Source organism: Carcharodon carcharias, chromosome 10 (genome assembly GCF_017639515.1).
Source record: "Carcharodon carcharias isolate sCarCar2 chromosome 10, sCarCar2.pri, whole genome shotgun sequence".
Classification (NCBI taxonomy): Eukaryota; Metazoa; Chordata; class Chondrichthyes; order Lamniformes; family Lamnidae; genus Carcharodon; species Carcharodon carcharias.
The window spans coordinates 19,865,242-19,885,470 of NC_054476.1; the positions used below are offsets into that span (position 1 = coordinate 19,865,242).

The 20,229-nt window shown below is 43.2% G+C and overlaps 1 protein-coding gene across 2 annotated transcripts in view; it reads right to left on the minus strand.

Moving 5' to 3' along the window:
• The window catches only part of nav2a (neuron navigator 2a), a 315,479-nt gene that overhangs the window by 217,611 nt on the left and 77,639 nt on the right, over positions 1-20,229 (minus strand). The gene's annotated exons all lie outside the window — the stretch shown is intronic.

The window sequence follows — 20,229 nt, forward strand, 5'->3', positions numbered from 1 at the left end:
GATAAGGAGACGACCAGTTAGGGCTGAGAGGAGGAGAAATTCCTTCACTCAAGAGGGTTGTGAATCTTTGGAATTCTCTACCCCAGACAGTTGTGAATGCTCAGACATTAAATACATTCAAGACTGAGACTGATCGATTTTTGAGTACTAAGAAAATCAAGGGGTGTGAGAATAGAGCAGGAAAACAGAGTTGATGTAAAGGTTCAGCCTTGATCCTATTGAATAACAGAGCAGACTCAATGTACTGTGTGGCCTACTCTGATTCCTTATGGAAGAGTTTTGGGTCATTTTACGATGTTGAGGATGTTATCCAAATTAAAGTTTATGTTGTAATAGAAATGCTTTATGATACATTTTTAACTTATTCAGTTTTTCTCCTTTGTGGCTCTCTATTGTCATCTTCTACCATCATTAGACCTTTAACTTAGAGATAAGAAAAGTTTGGGTTAATTAGTACCTCATTACTCCTTCAGTACTGCTCCAAAATATGTGAATATGAAATGCAGCACATATTATTCTGACAGGTTTCCCTTGTCTCCATGCATAATGCACTTTTATGTTAGAAGGCTGCAGCCAATGATCAGTGCATAGTCTTCTCACCATCACTAGCACTGCAAATATAAACAACTGATCTTTATTATTCCACAAGAGATCACTTTTCATGGTTCCTCTGAGTTGCCACCAACTTTACTTGCCGCAATTCTAATCTGCAAAACCATTTTAGTGCATCTGATATCATGATGTCAATAGCTTGAAATGACACCCAATTTAAAAAAAAAACCTCAGAATAATGGTACTTTCACATTGCATACGTGTTTAAAATGAAATGCTCAATTGACATCTTATGGGCTTATGCAGCAGCATCAGGGGAGATAAAGAAATGGAGGGAGCAGCACACAGAGTTTAATAAATTCTCTCTCTCAAAAATCATAATTTTATTCATCATCTGAATAAAGAAAACCTTCAAATGGGTTGTTGTACTTCCAAAACAAAAACAGAATTACCTGGAAAAACTCAGCAGGTCTGGCAGCATCGGCGGAGAAGAAAAGAGTTGACGTTTCGAGTCCTCATGACCCTTCGACAGAACTTGAGTTCGAGTCCAGGAAAGAGTGTATCTCTTTCTCAGTATCTCAGTATCTCTTTCCTGGACTCGAACTCAAGTTCTGTCGAAGGGTCATGAGGACTCGAAACGTCAACTCTTTTCTTCTCCGCCGATGCTGCCAGACCTGCTGAGTTTTTCCAGGTAATTCTGTTTTTGTTTTGGATTTCCAGCATCCGCAGTTTTTTTGTTTTTATCTCTGTGTTGTACTTCCATATCAGGTACTATTTGACAACCAGATAACTTAGAAAGCGCAGGGGCATGAAACATCAATCAAGATTCCACTTTTACCTCAGCTGTAAAGCGCTTTGTAACATCCCAAGAACATTGAAGATGCTGTACAAATCTGAGATTTTTTCTCTTTTCTTACCACAAGAACTACTAAGATACTCCATAGGGCATTTTTTAATTTTACAGTAATGCACAATTTCTGGTGTAAATACAGCACAATTCTCAAAGTGTGAAGCTTGGGCAGGGTGGTAGCAACATATAGTTTACATAACCATAAGAATTGCCCTCTCTGACAATTCAGGTAGCAATAGTTGCACAAGCTTCACTTCAATGTTCAGCAGGGTTGTTTGGCAACAAGCCCACAGAATGAAACCTTTTTAATTCTTTCATGGGATGTGGGTGTTGCTGGCAAGTCCAGCATTTGCCGCCCATCCCGAATTGCCCATGAACCGAATGGCTTGCCACGGCATTTCAGAGGGCAGGTAAGAGTCAACCACGTTGCTGTGGGCCTGGAGTCACATGGAGGCCCGGCCCAGTTAGGACAGCAGATTTTCTTCCCTAAAGGGCGCGGTGATAGTTTCATGGGGTAGAATTATCGGGTCGGAGGTGGCCACGATTGGCGAGCCCGGAAGCAGCCGGGGAACGGACCGCCAACCGTGATTGGCCCCTGACCGCGATTTCACGCTGGTTGGTCAATTGACGGTCAGCCAGCGTGAAAGCCAAGCTGAAAAGCTCAGCAATGCCGGGGTGGGGGCAGGAGGGGGGCGAGCGCTGAAGTCAGTGCGGGCACGGTGGGAGCGGGGAAGGGAAGCTCCCTGACGGCAGAGAGCTGCCTCAGGAAGCTGACGAATTTAAAATCGCTAAAAACAGAATTTAAAACCCTGAAAAAATGTCCGCACCTCAGAATGAGTCACCTCAACATATAAATGCTAAAAATTCTGTCCAAACATTTTAATCTTTCTTTAAACTAATCTTGGAAACCTCCTACTGCCCTTGGATGAGGTTTCCTCGAAAAGGCAAAGGCAGCCTGACCAATTTGCCCACCCGCCAACCGTGATGTCGGAGGGGCAATGAGAAATTGCCGTCAATTGCTACCTTAATTGCCTTAATAGGCCTCTTAAATGTTGGCGAGCGCGCTGCCGACTCTCGCGCACGCCGGCCAGCCCAAAATATCGCGCAAGTGCGTGAAGACATTGGGATGCTCGCCCGACGTCACTGCGCGCTATTTCATACTCGAGTGTGTAGGGTGCGCGCCCGCACGCCGAGTGGAAAATTCTACCCATGGTCACCATTATTGAGGCTAGCCTTTCAATTCTGGATTTGAACCCATGCCCTCAGAGCATTAGCCTGGGCCTCTGGATTACTAGTCCAGTGGCATTACCATCACACCACCATCTACTCCGAAAGAATAGATTTGCCAGCAGGTCCAATTATATTAAGAGCTTCATTTAACTAACCTTAAATCAACAATGCTATTTATAAAACTCCAGACAACAATGCCCAAGCGCAGTAATAACATCAAAGTAGAAATTTACCAGACAATTCAACTTCGGTTGAGTAGAATGTGAACAAATTATTGCTAATTAATACAACTGCTTTTCGTTTTACAGTCTTGAGCATGTGCTTAAAGAACGCTTTAGGGCATATCTCTGCAAGCGCATTGTGGTGATGAAGGAATTACTTTTCTTAAACTTCTGCACAGATGACAGAATATTGCACAACTCTACCAATTGCTCATTGTTCAATTTACAAGCGACAAGTCATGTACAAACATGTACAAGGAGGTTTGGCCCGTCATGAAAACAAATCTGGTGAAAAACTCTGAAAAATGTAGCAGTCACAAGCAATACCTTGAAATACTGCTCTGTGTCTATGCCCAAAACAGTTAGTTCTATCTCCCTCTGCAACCCAGGCATATTTTCATTTCTCCCTCTACAAAAATTACCTGTTATATGCAACTTCTGGGTTTTTTAATGGAGACTGTGAACATGATATACCACACTGAACCGTTTCAATCAGTTTAAAAATCTTCCCCAATGCCTTGGCTGGTATAAATACTGCCCAGTGTGAAAGTCATGCAGATCAGAGGGGTCTCAGGTACAATTTGTGGTCTGCAACAAGTTACTTGATTGGACAGTGGTGTGAGTTCTACAATAGGGCTCAGAATCCTTGATCAAGATAAAGAAGGAAGGAAGAAAGAAAAGTGAAAAAACAAAAACAGAATTACCTGGAAAAACTCAGCAGGTCTGGCAGCATCGGCAGAGAAGAAAAGTGAGCCTGTGCTCCTCCAGTGCCTGATGACTACCATTTGACTTCTACTAGGAGGCACCCATATGACTGACACGGGGGAAGGGAATCAGGTCGAGTTCAACTGCAGCTGCCTTGCATGATAGGATTGCCTGCTGACGCTCACCATGTAGCTTCACAAGTGAAGGAGGTTGTTTCTTGGGAGCTTGGCTCAGCAGCCTTATCCCTCCACTAGAAGATTGCAGCTTCAAGGCCCAGCTCTTAAACAGATAAACTAGGCTGACCCTGGAGTCCTGTGCTGCTAAAACACCATCAGACCCTGCTCTTGTGAAAGGAGCTCTGGTCGCACAGGGGACTCAAACTGATGACCTGGCCAAAATCCCTCCCTCAGTCACCAATCCTTCATTTCACTCCTATTTATGGTCTGGCTGCATGCAAATTGGCTGCCACATTTGTCTGCAGAGTGAGACATTAAAAAGCAAGTCGTTTGGGACGTCAGAGTGATGTGAAAGACATTATATAAGTCTTCACTCTTTCTTTTGCTTTGCGACAAGGCATTCTGTGAAGACATTCCATAATGCTAGTCAATCCCTGAAGCGAAGGTTAGGAAAAAAAAACAACTTTTTAAAAATATCTCAAAGATTTGGCTAATTTGCCATATTCACAATACTTCAAAACAGATGAGCAATATAAATTATATGGATAACCATGTGGAAACATCACAGCAAGATATTTTGAGAAGCACACCACAAGCCTAGAACCCACTAATAATACGCAGAATACAGAGACACAAGGATAGATCAAGGTTTTGATATTACGCCTTTTTTTGTGTGGGAACACTGCCAATCGCAACGTGCAGCATATCGCAGTGCAAACCCGACAGCTGATTGTCATACTGAGCCTGGCGTTACTACCCAGGCCACTCATCATGCGCAGCTCTAAGGCAGAACCATAAACATTTACTGTGACCTACCTTGGGCAGTGGATTCATTCAAAGGTTGGCCCACAGCTCATCCACTTCCGTCACAGAACCAAGTGAGCCTCAACTTCAGCAATTTGTTGCCTCGGAAATGTTCTGAATGAATTAGGTTAATAAGTGCTGGACTCCACAGAGTGCAACAACCAAGCCCCCCTGTGACTAAAGGCCTCCCTCCAACAATGCCAGTAGCCTGGATTGTGAGCTGACTTCACCGACTAGTTCACTTAGACTGAAGTGCCTGAAAAACTGCATTTACAGTGAGCTGAGAAGCAGGTTTCTATCTGTAGCCACAAGCAGAGTCGATCTCAGGGAGGGGTGTAAAGCCCAGTCATCATTTCTTTTTAAAAAGAAGAAAGCGACCGTTTAAATATTCCAAATGTTTTCTTCTTCAAAAGCAAGCACATGCACATAGCCAGGCTAAACAAATTTACATACACAGCAATGTCTATACTGTTTTAACAAATCTACCGTGTTTCTGAAATTTTCCCAAATTATTTCTAAGGTTAAAAACAAATATACCTGAAGACTGCAGACTAACTCCTCTATCAATATTTTAGGGAAAAACACATGTAATCACTACAAGCATGTACCATGACACCAAACCAGAATTAAATACTTTTAAAGGCCTTCTCTGATTTTAAAATGCCACAACAGTTTAAAGCAAAATAATTGCGTTAGCAAAAAAAGAAAGGTAGGTTAGAAACAAGTTTGTGACTCATTTTAAGGATTACCTTAATGGTTGCTGACACACTTGGTGAAAATAAAAAGATGGCAGGAGCAGCAATACAACAAGCACATTACTAAATGCTCAAAATGGTTTTCACATCTGAGAGCTACAACAACAAATCACTGCCAAAGAGCCTGCCTCAAGGCCTCTGTCCTCTCACATGATTCAGCCAACCAATTTAAAAAGGAAAAAAGCCCCCTCAGGTGCTACAACATCCCACCTTTACTCTGCGAATGCTGCCAATGCTTGGTTTGAGAATGCTTGTTTTTACCCCCTGCCCCTCCCCCGGCACCAACAATAAATCTACTCAGTTAAAACATTTCACAAATGACATCCCACTGTGCAGCGAAGAATGTTATCAATCAAGTTATCAAACAGTGTTGGAGTAAAGAATGACCTTTTCAAAGTCGTCAACAAGGCCAACGTCTGCAGCATTTCTAAAGCCAAAACCATCTGACTATCTTTAACGGGTACAACAGTGTTTAATGCCACTAAAATGTAACAGGCCATGATTGCTAAGAGATCAGGTATAAAGTTTCTGATTAAACAGGTGAGAATAATGAGCGTACTGCTTTTAAGCACATTTGAGCACAAAGCACAGGACTGAATGAGTGCATCTGTCTATTTCAGTTTGAAGCCCTTCCCTGTAACTGATCCTCTTTTCACTCTAATGATGTCTTGCTTTTCACATGCTGCCTGATGCATAAAAGGTTGCTACAGAGGGACCCCATTAGTCTCACGTCTGGTGTTCTGATGCAAACGGGGATAATGTTTTTAAGTTCCAAGTTTCGGAAAGAAAATCCTATTTTCAAATTTCTCTGCTTGACAGAACATAAAGATCTTCCACATCCATGTGGTCAGGAAAATTAATTAAACTGTGTTCAAAATGAAGAAAGAAACCTACTCCCCTTGGCTGATTCGTCCCCCTTCCCTCCCCCACAAGGTATTCATCACGGCTGTGCTTACTGCCTAACTTCTAAATTTTGTCTGACGGTTGCTTTTCATCTAATTGTTAATTGAAGTAATTTATAACAGCGAACGCTGCTTACACATCATGTCAGCCGTTGCTGCACCTGAAAAATAATCTAATTTATAATACAAAGTGTACCAAATAAATACAAGTCGGTTCTGCCGGAGATTCTGTTGTGAAAGACAAATTGAGTCATGGGCCAGGGTTTTCCAGTGGTTGGGCGGGCTCGGCGTGGGTGAGCAGGGGCGGTGACGAATCGGCTTGCCAGCCTTTGAACGGGCTGCGGCCGCCATTTTGCACCGGCTAGCCAATTCACGGCCAGCCAGCGTGAATCGCGTGCTGCGGCGCTGCCCGTGTGGGGGAGGGAGGGGGAGGTCGAGCGTGGAACTTTGCACGTGGGTGCGAGTACACACAGTAAAAGCCCCCTGAGGTACAGAGCTGCCTCTGGGAGCTGAAGCTCAGTGAACATAAAAAATGAAGAATTTTAAATTGTTAATAACGTGCCCCTGTTCACGTGACTCTGTCATGGACATGTTACAATTAGTTTGAAAACTTTTTTTTTAAATCACTGATTGAAACCTCATCGCCCCCCCCCCCCCCCCCCCCCCCCCCCCCCCCCACCCATGGATGGGTTGCTGCAAAAAATCCAAAAGCCGCTTGGCCGTTTCACCTGTCTGCCAACTGTAGGGTTGACCTGTGATGAATTTGCTGATTTCAGTTGGGGTGGTACACTACAGCCTGAATTTTTGTAAAGACGGAAGAGCTCTATGCCTTAGCCAAAATGGCACTGAAGCCCTGATTCTGGAAGTCTCGCCCCTGAATCTGGCACCTACCATTTTTGCCAGGGGTGATGGGAGGGAATGGGGCATATGCATGGTTCACAGAGGCAGCTGCACATGTTAAAGTGGCAGCTGCCTTCAAACAGAAGAAAGTCCTATTGCTGGGATTTCCAAAACACGACTGATGACGTTTAGACATTAAAGGCAAAGGTCTAAAGCTGCCTGAGTCATTAACTGAGGTAAGTTACCATTTTAGAGAGGTAAGGTATCCTTCTGGGAGAGGTCAGATACCCCTTTGGGATTGCTAAGAATAAACATGAATGTGAGCAAAAAATGGAAATGTCAAGCTGTCAAGTCATTTAAGTCTCCTGCCCTTTAAATTTTGGGGGGAAAAGCAGCCATCTGTACCAGGCATAAGCCTGAGTACTATCATTATAGGATTATTTCCACAATCTATCATTACCACAATAGGGGAGCCTGTAAGTTCACAGTTTGACAGCTCCAAGTGGTTATAATGAAATTAGCTGTCTTTAATGTGAGGCTGTGAATACAAACCTTTGTTTTCATAAAGCTTTAAGTGCTTGAAGGAAATCTTTGCTTTCATAAAGGATTAAGAACTTGATGGGATTTAAATGTTATAAATGAGACTTATTTTTAAATATAGTAAAGACTGCAATGGAACTTTATTTTATTTCATCTCACCATGGCTCCTGAGATCTGCCTAAGGTGAATACTGTGTGAGTTAGTATGGAGAGTATAAAGGCAAAGGGTGGTGGGAGGCATGGATTGGCATGAGTTGGCACTAAATTGATATAGGGATTGTAAAGGGCCATGGAAATGAGTGGGGGGCATGATGGAAATGAGGGGACCATGGGAGCGGGTGGCATGAAGTGGCATGTGTTAGCATGCATGGGAGTGTGTGTGGGGGGGGGGGGGCGGTCGGATGAGGGGGTGTTAGGGCTGTTTTTTGTTTTATTGTTTTAATTGTAACTGGAACAAATTCCCAGGTCACTGAGACAGGTCTTTTAATCAGCCCACCTTGGCACTTGGCAGCCTTTGTGGCTGCCTCTGAACTCTTTCTGGGGTCAGTGGGCCTGATTCCTGTTAGTATCTGCCTGCAGCACAAAAATTTTAAGATTTGGGCACTTGCGCCTGAGTCGGGAGGAAAAGCACGGCTCTACCTTTGGCCTCGGCATCCCAAAGTTTGGACAGGCTTGGGTGGAGGTACAATAGGGAAGCTTGCCTGCTCCTCATTGTTACCTAGCAGAAAAGCAGCACTTGTCAATATCAGGCAAAGATAGGAACGTTCTGGGCTGCAATGTCTCCTTGACCAAATAATCCCTTGACACATAGAGGAACTTTAATGTACAAAATGCCCCAAGTCGCCTTCTCCTTCAGCAGTCCTTCAGGAATGAGGATGACTTGCTTCCACGCTGGTTTGATGGGTTTTTGAGATGGCTGAGAAATCCAATGGGCGATTTTCTTTTTATTCTTTCATGGGATGTGGGCACTGCTGGCTAGCCCAGCATTTATCGCCCATCCCTAACTGCCCTTAGTTCAGAGGGCATTTTAAGAGTCAACCACTTTGCTGTGGGTCTGGAGTCACATACCGGCCTGACCAGGTAAGGACAGCAGATTTCTTATCCTAACAGGACATTAGTGAACCAGACGGGTTTTTACAACAATCATGTGACATATGAGTTGAGGGCACAAATTAACACATGGAAGTATGATGTCATTGCTGTCACAAAGACATGGTTGAGAAAGGGGCAGGATTGGCAGCTCAATGTTCCAGGATATAGGGTCTTCAGGCGAGATAGGGAAGGAGGTAAAAGAGGAGGGAGTATCGCAATATTAATCAAGGGATCAATTACAGCAGTAAGCAGAGATGACATCTTAGAAGGCTCCTCAAATGAAGCCATGTGGGTAGAACTTTAAGACAAAAAAGGAGCAATCACATTGCTGGGAGTGTACTATAAGCCCCCAACCAGTCCGAGAGAAATAGAAGAGCAGATATGTAAGCAAATTTCAGAGAAATGTAAAAATAATAAGATAGTAATAGTGGGGGATTTCATCTTCCCCAACATTAACTGGGTTAGTGATAGTGTGATAGGTTTAGAGGGAACGGAATTCTTAAAATGCATCCTGGAGAGTTTTTTTAAGCCAGTACGTAGAAGGTCTTACAAGAAAGGGGGCAGTCCTGGACTTAATTTTAGGGAATGAAACCGGGCAAGTGGTAAAAGTAGACAAATCTCCAAGCCCGGATGAAATGTATCCCAGGCTGTTGAGTGAGGCAAGGGAGGAGTTAGCAGGGGCGCTGGCAATAATTTTCAATACCTCTCTGGCCACTGGAGAGGTTCCAGAGGACTGGAAGACAGCCAATACGGTACCGTTATTCAAGAAGGGAGGAAGGGATAAACCAGGGAACTACAGGCCAGTCAGTCTAACCTCAAAGGTGGGGAAACTATTGGAAGCAATTCTGAGGGACAGATTTAATCTACACTTGGAGTGGCAGGGATTAATCAAGGACAGTCAGCATGGTTTTGTTAAGGGGAGGTCATGTCTGACCAATTTGATTGAATTTTTCGAAGCGGTGACCAGGTGTGTAGATGAAGGCAATGCATTTGACGTGGTCTACTTGGACTTCAGCAAGGTTGTTGATAAGGTCCCACATGGGAGACTGATAACGAAGGTAGGAGCCCATGGGATCCAAAGCACTTTGGCAAATTGGATCCAGAATTGGCTGAGTGGCAGAAAGAAGAGGATGATGGTTGAAGGGTGTTTTTGTGACTGAATGCCTGCATCCAGTGGGTTTCCACAGGGATCGGTGTTGGGTCCCTTGCTGTTTGTGGTATATATAAATGATTAAGACTTGAATGTAGGAGGGTTTGTCAGTAAATTCGTGGATGACACGAAAATTGGTGGGGTGGTAAATAGTGAGGAGGATAGCCTTAGATTACAGGAGGATATAGATGGGCTGGTCAGATGGGCTGATCAGTGGCAAATGGAATTTAATCCAGATAAGTCTGAGGTGATGCACTTGGGCAGGACAAACAAGGCACGGGAATACATGATGAATGGTAGGACCCCGGGAAGTAGCGAGGATAAGATGGACCTTGCTGTGCATGTCCACCGGTCCCTTAAGGTAGTGGCACAGGTAGATAAGGTGGCTAAGAAGGCATATGGGAAACTTGCCTTTATTAGCCAAGGCATAGAACATAAAAGCAGGGAGGTTTTGCTGGAATTGTATAAAACGCTGCTTAAGCCACAGCTAGAGTATTGCGTGCAGTTCTGGAATCCACATTATAGGAGGGATGTGATTGCACTGGAGAGAGTGCAGAAGAGATGTACCAGGATGTTGCCTGGGCTGGAGAGTTTTAGTTATGAAGAGAGATTGGATAGACTGGGGTTATTTTCCCTGGAGCAGAGGAGATTGAGGGGGGACATGATTGAGGTGTATAAAATTATGAGGGGCATAGATAGGGGAGAAAGGAAGGAACTTTTCCCCTTGGTGGAGGGATCAATAACCAGGGGACATAGATTTAAGGTAAGGGGCAGCAGGTTTAGAGGGGATGTGGGGAAGAGTTTTTTTTACCCAGAGGGTGGTGGGAATCTGGAATTCACTGCCTGAAAGGGTGGTAGAGGCAGAAACCCTCATAAAATTTGAATATGCACTTGCAATGCCATGGCATACAGGGCTATGGGCCTAGTGCTGGAAAATGGGATTAGAACAGCTGGGTACTTGTTTGACCAGCGCAGACACAATGCGCTGAAGGACCTTTTTCCTGTGCTGTAGGCCTCTATTTTATGGTCATCATCAGACTTTTAATTCCAGATTTTTATTGAACTCAAATTTCTATCTGCCATGGTGGGATTCAAACCCAGGTCCCAGAGCATTACCCTGGGTCTCTGGAATACCAGTCCAGTGACAATTCCACTGGACCATAGCCCCACATATGACTCTGGTGGTGCTTGATGGGTTGGGTATATTGGTTGTTTGGAGGTTTGTGCACTCCCTCCGATGCCTCGATCTCGCTTTTGCACTTTCCTGACAAGGTATCTCGATGTGTTCTGTGTCTTCCCGAATAAGCCTTCTCCATTTTGGTTGGTCACATGACAGGGTCTCCCATGAGTTGGTGGGTATGTTTGACCTCTTCAGGGATGCTTTGAGGACATCCCTAAAGCATTTCTGTTGTTTTTCTGGGAGTCTCCTGCTGTGACTGAGTTCCGAGTAGAGCAACTGCTTTGGGAGTTTGGTGTAAGCTTTTGAACAACATGCCCCGCCCAGTGCAGCTAGTTTTGAGTGATTAATGCTTCAATGCTTTACAGAGAATGACAGCTTCTATTTATATAGCACCTCTAATATAATAAAATGTCCCAAAGCACTTCATGGGAGCATTATAAGACAGAATCTGGTACATAATGGGATATTAGGAAAAATTTGTCAAAGAGGTAAGAAAGAGAAGTAGAGAGACAGAGAGGTTTAGGGGGTGGAATTACAGAGCTTTTTCTTTATTCTTTCATGAGATGTGGGCATCGCAAGCAAGGGCAGCATTTGGTGTTCACCTATAATTGCTCCTGAACTGAGTGGCTGCTAGGCAATTTTGCAGGACAGGTGAGAGTCAACCACATTGCTGTGGGTCTGGAGTCACATGTAGGGCAGACCAGGGAAGGATGGCAGATATCATTCCCTGAAGGACATAAGTGAACTAGATGGTCATCATCTCTGAGACTAGCTTTATATTCCAGATTTATTAATTAAATTCCATCAGCTGCCATATCATAGGATATGAACCCGTGTCGCCAGAGGATTAGCCTGGGCCTTTGGATTATTAGTCCAGTAACATTACCACTATGCCACCATCTCCCCATAAACTTAGAGACTAGGCACCTGAAGGAACAAGGATAGAAATGCTGGAGAAGGGTGATGTGGTCAACCATGTTAAAGGCTGCAGGAAGATCGAGAAGGATGAGAGGCTGGTATAGTTAACTTTTGTCATAGTCACATTGGACATCACTTGTGACTTTAATAAGAGCCATTTTGTTACTGTGGCAGAAGCAGAAACCTGATTGAGGGACAAAGACATGGAGTTTTGAGAAAGATGGGCATGAATTTGAGAGGCGACAACAGAGTCAAGAAAACCATGAGAGAAATGGAAGCCAGGCCATGAGACACAGTTAGGAGAGATTTATAAAGAAAAACAGAGCTAGAGAGTATTAGAAGGTCCATGCCAGTGATTAGGGCCAAGGTGGCTCCAAACTCTGCCACCAATGGTTGATGCAGGGAGGTAGGCTGCATAGGAGGCCAAGTCAGATTGAGGACCGAAGGGTGTGGGACAGGTTGTAATGCCAGAGGATCTTGCCAGAGGTGGGCAGAAGAGAGGTCAGGAAGGAAGTTGAAGATGGGGGTAAGGATTTTAAATTCACCTCATGGAGGATAGGGAGGCAGGGCAAGTTATTAATACAGGGGTGATAAGCAAGTGGAACATAACCATGGACGGGATATAACCAGCTGTGTTTGAGGCAAAACATGGAGTTTATGCAGGGTGATGGAAGGTCAGCAAGAAGGCATTGGAGTAATTGACTCTGGAAGTAGTGAAAAGAAGAACAAAGGTTTCTAGGCAGGGGGTCTGATTTAGGGGCAGTGGTGGGCAGTTGTATATATGATGTGGTGAGGAGGATGTGGGCTTGAAGCTCAGCTCAAGGTGGGTCAAACACGACATGGGAGCGATGCACGGTTTTGCTCAGTCTAAATGAGTGAGGCAGGGGGATGGAATCAATGGCTGAGAGTGGAGTTTACTGCGGGCACCAAAATCAATTATTTCAGCCTTTCCGATGAACAGCTGATATAAGACAAGGCTTGCAGCAGCACAGGAGTGGTCATGTGGTCGAGAGAAATGGTGGGGAGTTAGAAATGGATGTCATTAGGCTCCTGTGTAGAAACAGTTACTATGGCTGTGGATGATGGTGGCAAAGGAACAGCACATAGATACCCAAGAGGAGGTAGCCAGAGATAGACAGATCCTTAACTTTGGAGGTGATAGTGCAGAGCATGGAAGCGATAAGCTGATTAGGCAGAGAAGCATGCAAGGAATGTTCCACTATTTGGGCAATATAGCAGATGCTGTGGAGGAGGACTGCATTGTCAAATGTTGTAGAGAGGTAAAAGTGGGCGAGGGATAATACACCATGACTTTATTTTTAAGGATCATATGTGACAAATTGACCAGCTGGGGAACTGCTGGAGCCTTCCCACAGACTCATTCCCCATCAAGGTCAGTAGCAAATAAAACTCATGCTTAAAACACCTAGTAGAGTATTTTGAGAAGGTGCTTAATTATGGCAGATAGGTAAAAGGAGTGGTTGTGGCATACATGAAGCTTCAGAAAGCCTTTAACAAGAGCCATTTGGAGAAGATTATTGGTTTAATTTAAGCAAGTTTAGTTAACTGGATTAAAACCCAGTTAGAAGGGAGGGGACACTGAGTAGGAGTTAAGACAGTTTCTCACAATGGTTTGAAAAATTGGTGGCGGTATCCCCACAGCGCTCTGTTCTGGAACTGCTTCAATTTTGTGCATTTATGAATAGCTTAGATATAGAGTGAGAGGGATTTGTGGACAATATTAAACTATGAGGCATAGTAAATTTGGCAAAAGACCTAGTGGGGAGATGAGAAAAATTTATTTATGTGAAAATTTATGATATGGATTGCCCTGCCTGAAGGAATAGTGGAAGCAGATTCAATAGTAATTTTCTAAAGGGATTTCGATATATACTTGTAAAGGGAGAATAAGCTGCAGGGCTATGGGGAAAGAGTAGAGTTTTGCAATTAATTAGACAGCTCTATCGAAGAGCCGGCATATGCACAATGGGCCAAATGGCCTCCTTCTATGCTGTAAGATTCAATAACTCAGCTAAACAATTCTGAAGTGTTAAGGAAGCTGCAAGTGGATATTGATAAAATGGTGCAGTGAGGGCAAGAAAAGTGGTCAATGAAATTAAATGTCACTACGTGCATAAGTGATGCACTTTGTTAGCAAGAAAAGGAATTCAAGTAATTATACTTTGCTGTAAAGAAATCTGGGTAATGTGGAATTGTAAAGAGAATTTGGGATTCAAGTTCACAAAATATTCACAGAATCGCAAATGGATAAAAGAAATGGAAAACTGGGTTTCATAGCAGAAGATATAGAATACAAACACTGATGTAATGGTGAATCGATATAAAACCTCAGGAAGACCACAGTTGGAAATATTGTGTGCAATTTTGGGTTCCACTCAAAAGGAACGATGTTGCAGCAATAGAAGTTGGAGTGCAGGTTCACTAGGATACAATCTGGTATGAGAATATACAAAGCAAGACCTAAAAAATTTGTTGGAACAGAGGAGTTTAAGGGGTGTTTAAAATTATTAAAGCGATGGACCAGAGTTGACAGAAACAAACAGGTTTCAGCAACTGAGGGGCCTAAAATAAAAAGACATAGGTACAAGATTAAATGGAAAAGGATTAGGATATTGAGCAGGGTAAATTGTTGGTTTAATACAGAGGGTTGTGAGACTGAAATATATTGCCAGAGTTCATGATCGAACTAGAGACCACATGAACACTGAAAGACAGGATAAATAGGTGGTTAAGGAAAGGGGAATAAAGACATCTGGGAACAGGACAGCCACATGTGATTATAAATTCTGATCATGTGTAGGAGAAATATGAATGTGGACTGTTTGACTTGATTCCATATTGTAATTTCTATGCAAACCTCTGGAAAAACATTTCTTTAATTCCATGTAGTAGTTGCCAGTGGAACAGCTGATCCCCAAGGATGGTATGTCTGATTATTGCAAATGTCCAGTTAGAGCTATTACTTTCGCATCTACATCTATCTGGTTTCCTTTTAACCAGAGAATTTATTGTCCAATTTACAACTTCCTATCTAATCCCGAGAGCATTTCCTTTAACCATAAGTATTTTATGAAGGGTATTCATTATCAAATCCCTTTGGAGACCTCAAATGTATATAACATCATCATCCTACCCTCAATGCTGAATCAATTATGTCTAAAAAGAAATTCCAGCAGATTTGTCAGATATAAATTGATTTTCATCTTAAGTGGGTTTCTGATTACGGTCTTTACAAATCACATATTCCCCAATAGCTTTCATAATACTTCTTCCAAAGTTCTTCATTAAGTTACTGCAGCTCCAGGGTACCCATCCCTGATGACACAGTAGTTAAGCATATCATGCGATGCGCTATTGAGCTGTACAGTTCAGGAAGGTCCCAACCTTGATCCCACAGCTGTATTGAATTACTCATATTCTGCTTGGGCAACAATAGGGCAGTGTTGACTGACCTTATTAACTGGGAAGGAGGCTAAATATTGGCCAGGGTTCCTGCTTCTATGATCACAATCCGTTGATCCTTGTTGCAACTGTGTGCAACAGCCTACTAATATGGTCTAGGTTCACATAGAAGAATGGCTATATTAACACTATTGAACAATAAGTGAATATCTTTGAACAGGAAATTAAATTAAACTTTCAATGATGCTGGACAAGGTCCAAACAAGCCAACAATACATAAACGATGTTGTTGAACTACGTGAACATACTGAATACTTCTAGGGGTGTATTCTGGCTCCCCTGGGTGGCATTGCCATCAACTCGTTTATTTATTTTAAAACTTTTTAAAAATTCATTCATGGGATGTAGGCATCACTGGCTCTGCCAGCATTTATTGTCCATCCTTAATTGCCCTTGAGAATGTGGTGGTGAGTTGTCTTCTTGAACCGCTGCAATCTCTGTGGTGTGGGTACAAGTGCTATTAGGGAGGGAGTTCCAGGATTTTGACCCAGCGATAGTGAAGGAATGGCGATATATTTCCAAGTCAGGCTTGGAGGGAACTTCCAGGTGGTGGTGTTCCTATGTATCTGCTGCCCTTGTCCTTCTCAATGGTAGTGGTTGTGGGATTGGAAGATGCTGCCTAAGGAGCCTTGGTGAGTTTCTGCAGTGCATCTTGTAGATGGTACACACTGCTGCCACTGTTTGTCGGTAGTGGTGGGAGTGAATGTTTGTGGAAAGGGTGCAAATCAATCTTGGATGGCGTCAAGTTTCTTGAGTGTTGCTGGAGCTGCACTTATCCAGGCAAGCGGAGAGCATTCCATCACACTCCTGACTTGTGCCTTGTAGATGGTGGACAGGCTTTGGGGAGACAGGAGGTGAGTTACTCGCCCCAGGATTCCTAGCCTCTGACCTGCACTTGAAGCCACAATATTTATATGGCTAGTCCAGTTCAGTTTCTGGTCAATGGTAACCCCCAGGATGTTGATAGTGGGGGATTCAGCGATGGTTATACCATTGAATGTTAAGGGGCGATGGTGAGATTCTCTCTTGTTGGAGATGGGCATTGCCTGGCACTTGTGTGGCACAAATGTTACTTGTCAGCCCAGGATATTGTCCAGCTCTTGCTGCATTTGGACATGGACAGCATAAGCTCCCAAACATTGATTAACATGAATTTGATTTAGCAGAAGGACACCTGGACTCCAAGGATTAAATTCCTTGGCGAGATTACACCATCTAGGATCATATTCCCTGGAATTTAGAAGTTCAAGGGGTGAGTTGACTGAAGATTTTGAAATGTTAAAGGGAACTGATAGGACAGATAGAGAGAAACTATTGATTGATGAAGTTTTTGTTACAAAAGGTATTAAAAGATATGGGACAAAGACAGGTATATGGAGTTAGGTCATAGATCAGTCATTATCTCATTGAATGGCAGAACAGGCTTGAGGGATTCCCTCCTATTGCAATGCTCCTATGTTCCTAGCAGGCTTCTTGAAGGAAGATTTTTAAATTCCAAACACGGGTGTGGGCCAGCAAGGGGGAAAATGAACATGTCTAAAGAATTTTTCCCTCAAAGTATTGCAGGAAAGATGCAGTACTGCTGGCATGGTTCTGCTGAATCTACCCAGTGATTCACTGCTCCTGACTTAGATGCGGAGCACTGAAAAGATGACCCGTGGTTGCCAAGTTTTTGTTCCCATGACCTGAAAAGCCATTTTAGAGCAATAAAGCTTTATTCTGATTAGATGCTTCCATCTTGAGTTAAAACTTTGAGTGAATTGCCTAACTTGTTGCTTTTACTGTTGATTAATTAGCACCGAAGGTTAACTGAGGCACAGAACCATACAGAATCATAAACTTAAACCAAACTTATTTTATCCTTTATTGTTGGGTGATATTTAGTTTTTTTAATGAGTGATTAAAATTCTTGGCTTTCAATTTATTGAGGGATATGGGAAAGGAATGTGGTGACGTGCAGAGATCAGTATGTTATTTCGGAGTCAGGGTGATCAAATAAAGAGAATAAGAAAATGCAAAGAGCTGATTAAAAGTATCACAGATGTCATAAATTTTCAGCAGGAAACAGGAATAAAATTTAATGATCTTAATTTGTAAACTGGAGTGATTTGCTAACAGATCTTTTATGAAAAGAATCAATAGTGACAGATTATAAAAAGCAAAGCCAATGCCTGGTTATGTGGGTTGAAAGTTACCGTCATACAGCATTACATCAAGAATTAGCATTTTGCAAACATCTCCTCCATAAGTTTTATCACATAATTGCTGAGTCACTGATACATCATTGGAACCTTGCTCACAATGCACAATAAGAATTGCTGAAAATCAAAAATTTCAACTTATTCCAGGGCTCCATAGGCAAGGGCAAATTTCACTTAGTCAGCAGTTCATCTGCTAAGACTCCTTTATATTGCTAAAATTCTTGCATGCAAGCCAAGAGATAGTACGATGGTGCTGCCAACTAAAACATCACAAGCTTGACTGAACTTTGTACAATCTACCAGTGGGCGGCAACCTATTCAACAGCAAATTTGACGCCTACTTCAAAACAAGTAGGAGGAGCATGATTCATCCTCTCAGCACGTCCAAAGTTCCTGTAAGCTGCTTCACAATCTGACACAAAATCGTTGATCTTCCATCACCCACAGGATTCATATGCTTTACCTCTGTTGTTCACATGTTTTACCTGACAGATACAGTAATAGAGGAAAATAGAAAAGACTCGCATTTATATAGCACCTTTCACGATCAAAGCACTTTACAGACAATGAAGTATTTTTTCAAAGTATAGCCACTGTTGTAATGTAGGAAACATGGCAGCCAAATTGCACACAGCAAGATCCCATAAACAGCAATGTGATAATAACCAGATAATCTGTTTTTTAGTGATGTTGATTAATTTCCATGCTTCTCTTCAAAATAGTGCCATGGGATCTTTTACATCCACCTGACAGCAAGACGGATTTCACTTTAGTGTTTCATCTGAAAGACGGTACCTCCAACTGTGCAGCATTTCCTCAATACTGCGTTGGAGTGAGAGTTGAACCAACAGATGTGAAAGTGTTACCCACTGAGCAGAAGAGCTTCCGTCTATGTAGCATCTTAACGTGACCTCAGAAGAAGCCAATGTAATTCATAACCAATGAGTTAATTTTGTATCGCAGTTATGTAGTCATATGGGGCAGAGCAAGATCCTACAAATAGTATAAATTACCAGTTTATCCATCTTTATGATGTAATGAGATGAATAAGCAGTAACTTGTCCAATTTAGCCACTTAAGTGGCTTAAGGGCCCATCCCTGCCTCTACTGAAATTTTACCAGCAGCGGGGTTTTGGGGGTTCGGGGGGGCAAGGTGCGGGGGGAAGTGGTGGCTTCCGCCACATGAGGAGCTCCTGCCCCCAGTAGAAATGGCTATTCTTGTCAACTGCACCACCTGCCTTCACCAACTACCCCGCCTCCTTGCCAGGGCAGATCTGACTGGCCCCGGCGTCCCCCAGACCCCACTTACCTGATCGTGAAGGCGCACATCCATCAATGTGTGTTTTGCCTCCAGGTGCAGTCCCAGCAATGACCACTGCTCTTGGCGGTGCTGCTGATGCTGCTGATCTGCCAGCCTTCTGATTGATCAGCATCTGTTGGGGGGTGGACAGCAGTCCTTCATTGGGATGGCTGCCACTGACAAGATGCAGCCCCAGGTCTTGCAGATTGCCCAAGCAGGATAGCCCACTGCCACCACCACCCACCTCCCCACCCCAACACCACCACTATCCTTTCTGGTGCACAGACAGTACCCCCGTCGCCATCAATTAATTCCAGCCCATAATTGGAAGAGCACAGAGAGCTTTAAAGGACTGTAGGGCTCGAGGCGGTTACAGAGATAGGGAAAAATGAGACCATGAAGGAATTTAAAATAAAGATGTTGATTTTTAAATTGAGGCATTGTCAGACCCAAAGCCAGTGTAGGTCAGCGAGCACAGGTATGATAGTTGTTTGAGACTTGATGTGAGTCAGGAAATGGGCAGCAGAGTGTCACTGAGCTCAAATGTATGGTGGGTGCATGGTTGGAAGCCATGTAGGAAAGCATTGTATTAGTCATAGCTAAAGGCAACAAAGCGACGGACGAGGGTTTCAGCAACAGATGAGCAGAGGCTGGGTCAGAGATAGGCAGTGTTATGAGCGTGGAGGAAGTGGTCTTGGGAATGGAGAGGATATGTGTTGGGGTCAAATTGGAACCACTAGACCGGGTGCATCCTTTAACACCTCATCTGAAAGAAGGCGCCAACAATGCAGCACTAACCCAGTATCTCACTTATGTATTAGGTGGATTGTTTGGTTAAAACCTAGAGCAAAACTTGAACTGATAGCCTTTTGATTCACAGGAGAGTGCTACCAACTGAATCAAACTCAAGCTGTTAAAAAGCTGAAGGTTACAATAGGGAAATAAACAGGACAATGGAAATTCAGGAAAACCATCAAGTAAATACAGGAAACAATACAAAACCTACAGGAAAAGTCTGACCATGATTTTGGAACAATGAAATTGTACATTTCATCATCCTGCCTCAATGATTGTTTCCTGTATGCACACAAACCAAAACAATATTTTTTAATGAGTGACCTATTTGTTTTAGCAAATTGTGATTAATACTTTCGGAATTTAATCTTTGTTTAAGGTATCGTCTTCATTGAAGTTAAAAAATACGTGAAAGCATAGGCCCGGATTTTGCAATCAGTGGCGAGTGAGTGGCAAGCGCTCATTTACAGCAGCCCACAAGGCTTTGGAGCAGCAACTTGTGCTTATCAGGTGGAAAAAGCAGCACAGCACCCTCT